General features: G+C 44.1%; 1 non-coding gene across 1 annotated transcript; it reads right to left on the bottom strand.

Moving 5' to 3' along the window:
• Nucleotides 1–1,065: 1,065 nt before the first annotated feature.
• On the bottom strand, nucleotides 1,066–1,137 carry Trnat-agu (transfer RNA threonine (anticodon AGU)). Its single transcript has one exon. It is a non-coding gene; the product is annotated as a tRNA-Thr (tRNA).
• Nucleotides 1,138–6,547: the final 5,410 nt, after the last annotated feature.

Here is a 6,547-nt window from a genome sequence, read left to right as displayed (position 1 = left end):
CGATGCTCCTACCAATTGAGCTACCGCGGCGGTCGTCCCCTCGTCCACATATCTTGTATTTTGGGGCATACAATCCTGGGAGTGTTAGTCAGAGCCGGTCGTAGCCGTATGACAGCGAGTGTGGAACACTTCTTTTTCCAAATAGCGTCACCAGACAGCTGACCAAGAAGCCCTCGCGTACTACCTGTAGGCATAAAGTGTGCCGGAACGAGAACCTCGCTATGAATGAATGAGGGAATGAAATTTCTAGCGTTCGTCTCCTTGTTTGATACAACCTTAATGAAATCTAGCAGATAATGAAGCCAAGGAAGAAGTAGGGGACGTTGAGTGTGCTGTTTTAAGTCTATTGTAGTAATTCTGATACAGATGTGAAGAAAGTGGACAAAAAGAACTTTCTACAATCCTATGCTGTAATTCTGGGCTTCAGTACAAGGCATTGTTAGGGCAACTTTCCAAATGGTTTATCAAGTCTGTATCGACAAAATCTGCTCGCATGCGAAGGAGCGCTCTGAAATTGTCTGTGTTTGTAGTGGTGGGCTGTGCTTAAATCCATAGGACCGCTGCCCTTGAGGCTATGGAGAGCGAGACCTCTTCGCCCGCAAACCAGACCTGTCTCAGCAATAATCCGCAACTTATTTAGGTCTTCTCCTATTTGACTTTGCCTGCCATGGTCCAACCGATTAATAACACAGGGCGCGCTTCGTCAGAACGTATGAATAAAATTATCTACTGCCAGCTGAGAGTCACGGCGATATTCAGTGATTACGTGTGCATCGAAGGATTGAGCTCGTGTTTCTAATATTGGAATGACTTGGATAAGAGGGCCCCAGTGCGCGCATTACAGACTTAGCCAACCTCACTTCTACAGAAAATTTAATATTGAGAACTACAAGCCTCGACGTCCCTACGTGGGAGACCTAAGTCCCAGTCGGCGAAAGCTCTGCCGGACCATCAATAATGTTCTTACCAACCAACAGACAATAATGCCAAGGAAAGTCTAGGGGATGTTACTTGTAGTAATTAGGATATAAATGGGAAGAAAGCAAAGTGGACAAAAAGGTAACCTGCCGCCGGCAGGGACCGAACCTGCGATCTTCGAATAACTCGTCCGATACTCTACCACTGAGCTACGGCGGCGGTCATCCTCCCGTCCACTTTCTGGGGTATATGTGCATTTAAACCTAGGAGTGTTGGTCAGCACCAATCGTAGCCATGGCGGCGAGTGTGGAACACTCTTTCTGCCTGTTGGCGTCACGTAGCACGTGATTTTTTACGACCTGGCAGCTGACCAATAATCCCTCGCATACTACCTGAAGGCATCAAGTCTGCCAGAACGAGACCCTCGCTATGAATGAAGGAAAGAAGGTGACTTTTAAGGGCTCATTTTTCTGTTAGACGTGATAATAATGATACTAACATTATCGTATCTAACACAGAAACGATTCCTTAAAAGCCATCTTCTTTCCTTCTACAGAAAAGAACACACACTCGGCGAAACGCACATCCTTGAAGCGCTGAGTAGCTAAGCCATCGGTAACTATCAAGCCACGCCATCTGAAAGCTTCGTTTTGGCTTCAAATATTTCGTTAATTTGAACATGTAGCCTGGTGGAAAAATCTAAGTCAATAGTCCGACACACGAAGTCTAACGGTTAGTTAGTGCCAACCCTTCCTTTTTGTTTGTCTTGACTCTCGCCAAATAGTCTGACAGAAGCTAGCTTTCTGAGCATTTTTCAAAAAGAACAGTGATGCCGCCGCCTTGTCTTCGGTTCAGGTCAGCCGCGTGCCGCCCTACTCCCTTAAAGGGACCGACAACTGATTTTTCTCGACACAGTTTTTTACGGCGCGACAGGAAGCTCACCCTTCGTAGCCTTTGTAGCTGCAGTGGTTTATCCGAAAAGCACGTAGTTATTTTATAAGCAGTATTTTTCTATCTGAAAGGCTCCAAACACGCATGGAGGCTTGCTCCAGCAACGCTGAGAATTGATAGCGATTCTGATAGCGATTCAGATTGTGAAAGCTGTCGTTGTTCTGCTTTCGCAGGAGTTACTGTAACTATGCTTAACCACCTTTATTTCGAGCTTTGCAACCATTTTTGAAAATAGCAAGCTGTTACAATGAGATGTGTGGCTTTATACACCTTCCCGGTATTTGTACAGCGTTGTGTGCGCCTGCGCCCAAGGTTGTCTGCGCCTGTTTCATGGATAGCTTGTCCCGGCGTCGTTACTCTCTCGATACACGAGCCAAGCCAAGTAATCCAAAACGTAACTGTGCATATGCACGGCCGCACCGAGTAGCAGCGCGCGTCATTTCTGAGACGAAGTGTAGGTAGCAAAACTGTGTCGCTCCAAAATCTTAGCGACCTGGAAACTGCGGGCACGGTTGCATGAGCACGCTGAAAAGTTGCTCAAGACCGCTGAAGAGCATGGGATCATTACGTCACGCGAAGGCATCGCCACTTTAATGTATACTACTAACGCAGGCCTATATGTACATTATTATGGAGTAATACCTTTTAATATAAAGAAAAGAGCAATATTTCAATACTAACAAGAAAATCGTCAACCGCGTACAGTAATCAACGGTCACGTGGCCGTCTTCAGCGGATCATTCATGTTTTTGCCGCCAGAGGTGCCACAGGTCATGTTTCGCGACTTTCAATTAAGAAATAAAAATATAAATTCATCTCTCACGAAAAAAACAGGGTTGGTTTGAGACAGTGCGACGGACAATCTTTACAACAGTAGAGTCAACTCATTTCATATTCTGGGCAGTTGTCGGTCCCTTTAAGCAGATCAGCTTTGACCCGACGGCGATCATACATGTAAAGTCAGCGCGTACACATTTCGCTGCCTACATAGGTCGATAGTTTTACATTTCGGGGACGCAGGGAATCGGCTACATAAACACAGGGTCACTGAATAGCGCCAGCAGAAATAAAAACACACGCACTGAGCTGCAGTGACACAATAAGTGTCGATGTTAGAAACTGACTCTCACTGTGTGTTGATTTATTCGAATTGTCTCGTTGTATGGCGGGATGTACGAGTGACAAAACCAGTGGGCCTCCAGCGTCAAAATTTTTAAGAACTTTATGCCGCAAAACTCCTTGTGCATCGTTGGCGTGCAAATTTTGTAAAATTTTTTTATTCATGATACTCTTGGATGAAATCCCTGCGCTCCATAGACACCGCAGCCTTTTCGAGGAAACGCCGCGCGAGCCCGCGAGCCATCGAAACGCCCTCGGAACCTCGTTACCTGATGAGTATCCCTTAGGCGGCACCTAGTGCATGTTCGTGGCGTCAAAATCCAGCCCGCGCGAAATATTTTCAAGCGCGAAAAATACATTCTAGACAAACAACCACCCGCAATTTTGATGCGGGTGGTTGTTTTGATCATTTGTGCGTGACAGCACGAAAACAAATTTTTTAGGGGGGGGGGGGAGGGCGGAGCTTAAATTTCCGTGTTGGCTACACCCCTGGTTCAATTGGTTGCTCCATTGACCATTATATCATCACTATTCCTGCTTTCATTTCTTCCCAGCCCAGTACACTCGCTCAGGTACAAGAAGGTCACAAAACTCTGCTCCCAACGCGAGAAACCAACATAAGCGAAAAGCACTGTCTGATCGACCTTTAGTGTCATCTTACACGATCCAAGAGCGTAACAAAAAAGTGCAAGGAGGAAGACGATATGCAAATAAAAGTTGATATTCATCCCTTCGTAGGCCTTGTGTATCATTCCTGCTTCTTATACAGGATGCCAGATCTCCAAGTGCGTATTAATTGTAGCTCATCACCAACTATGAAAGCTAAACGTCAGGGGATCGTGCTGTTGATCGGCACAAGCTTGTCGTTCCAGGTGTGATTCCCAGTGGTGTATGGCGCATTACAACCAGGTCGGAACCAATAGCAAGTTAATATTGCATCAACATCAAGACAGGAATCGAATCGGCAATTGTCTTGCCGGATTGAGAATTACGTGACTACACATAATGGACAGTGGCTCACCTGCAGGCTCTTTCCGTGACGGACATAGGAGAAAACGTTCAGATTTTTTTCAGCCCCGGATCCTCACAGCCGATCAAAGAGAACTGAGCATGGAATGCTTTCTTGGCCAAGAAATCATTCCACATACGCAGCTTTCACGAAGAAAGCACAGCGTTTCTGTCACGAAATATTGTGCCATTATTGTCAACACGCTAAAAAAATTGCCGTTTGCATCCTACTATAAAAACAAGGGACATCGCGATTAGCGCTATGCACTCAAAACCGACAAACCGCAAAAAAGCGACCCTAGGTAAAAACAAAAACGACCCTAATAATTTAGGCCAATTTCTATTTGTATTGTTTTTGCGAAGGGCTTAGAAAACATAATGCACAAGCAATTGCCTAATTTCTTAGATAAGCACTCGCTCATCTCGACTTCACAATATGGTTTTCACAAAGGCAGATGGAGGGAATTTACATTATTAATGCCAAAAGAGTTTTTAACTATGGCACATGCGAAAGAACTCGTTCTAGTTATATATTTAGGTCTTACAAAAGCATTAATTACTGTTAATGATTTCACACTTTTATCCAAGCTTGAAAAGTACGAAATACTCGCAAGCAAGCTTTTCTCTTCGTTTGTACAGCATCGCTCTTATTACGTTAGCCACAGCCATTGAAACGGAAGAATAAAACCTATCCCACATGGGGTTCCACAAGCGATCATTCTTGGGCCGCCACTTTTGATTATTTACTTGAATAACCTTTCTTTTGACCGCTGCAACTATCAAATGAATTGCATATGCTAATGACACCGCTATTTTCTTTCAGCGGTACAAATCCTTACACTCTCGTTAATTGGGAGAACATTGTGCTGCAGGATATCGCAAATTGCTGCGATTTGAACTACTTAAGAATTAGTGCTGAAATACACAAGCGATCACGTTCCGCCGATCATATTCCGCATAAGGTGCTGAATCTTGAAAGTAGGTTGTATTTAAACAATGACAAAATTAAAAGTCTTAGTGAGGTGAAAGCACCAGGAGTTTTATCTCCAGAAAATTTACTTTGGAACAAACATGTCGAGTGCCTTTGCAAAAAGCTAAACAGAATAAGCGGGACTATTGCATACATACCGACATGTCTTCCCTACCATTGCGAAACTAACTCTGTGTAACTACCTCTTTATTTCTGCACTAAATTATTGTCACCTGCTCTGGGCTACAACATCAAATCAAAATATCACTAGGTTAAAGTTATGTCAAAAACCAGTGATTCGTGCTGTAGCCAATCTTTGCTTAAAAGAATGTCCGCCTAAATTATTTTTCGAATACAGAATAATCTGGATTGAATTCATGAACTCATTTCGTCTTGCATGCCTGTACATAACTGCGTTGCGAAAGCGAAATGTTGGTTATGTTAATTTCTTTAACCTGAATAGTCGCGAAATTCCATATAATGCAAGACATGCAGATAGTTCTTTAGCATGCCTTTGTCGTACTAGCTATGGACAGCAATCGGTAGTTCTTTAGCATGCCTTTGTCGTGCTAGCTATGGACAGCAATCGGTTTCCTGCCGTATTGCGGATCAAATAAACACCATAACTACATATTGATTAAACCGGGATACTTTCTGCTCGCTCCTTTATCACTCATTTCCTTCCGCTAAATGCCGCTGTGTGATTCTTGCAGTGCTTGTGTATGCTTACATGTGTATATATAAATGCACACATACTCATATCACGTATTTATATAGATCTAGTTTGATGCGTTCATTGATGTTTGATGTGTTAATTGTTTTTGGCTTGCGGATTTCCATTGACACAATATATTTCTGAAATTATTTTGTGTGTATCTGTTTGATTTCGTTGAATTGTTCTCCCCCAAAACTCGGGAAGTGAGTGATTGTTTATTTCTTTAACCAAACAGGAAACAATTAGGTAGAAGGTTGGAAAGTGGGGGAGGAGGGCACGATAAATGTATCTCAGTGAGGACACCTTAACTGAACCGACCGGAAGCTACGCACTAGTGGTGAGAAGACCGAGCAATGAGCGGAGCTGGTGGCCTTCCCCTTCTCCTTTCCATTCCTTCCTACTCACTCTCACTACTCTTTCCCGCCGTCCTTGTTATGCTATACTACACAGAGGCTACGCTATTCGCTGCTAGCTTGCCTTGATAGCCGAGTGGATAGGCGCTCGCCTTTGGATCGTGGGTGCGCGGGTTCGAATCCCGCCTGTCCAAGAAATTTCTTTCGCCAAGAATTTATCTCTCTGCTTTTCTATATCTTTCTTTCTCTCTCTCCCTCTGTGCTCATTCTCTAGCCGATCAGAGTAATTGTATCCCACGCGGAACAAATTGGGGCACGTGTTCTGTAGGCGAACCAGACGACCAAGAAGAGGACCAAGAGAGGGTGTGCCAGTTCGTGATGATGGTAATTTTTGATCGTCACTAACGGGGATTCCCCGCGCTCAAACAGCCTCGCTGTTTGAGTGCTGGCAAAGACTGAATTTACGGCACGTACTCTATCAGCGTTTCTTTTATTTACACCTAGTTGCAGAGT

The sequence above is a fragment of the Rhipicephalus sanguineus genome, chromosome 10, assembly GCF_013339695.2.
Source record: "Rhipicephalus sanguineus isolate Rsan-2018 chromosome 10, BIME_Rsan_1.4, whole genome shotgun sequence".
In the NCBI taxonomy this organism is placed as follows: domain Eukaryota; kingdom Metazoa; phylum Arthropoda; class Arachnida; order Ixodida; family Ixodidae; genus Rhipicephalus; species Rhipicephalus sanguineus.
Note: the sequence above shows the minus strand (reverse complement) of the source record. Positions and strands in the feature narration are given on the sequence as shown.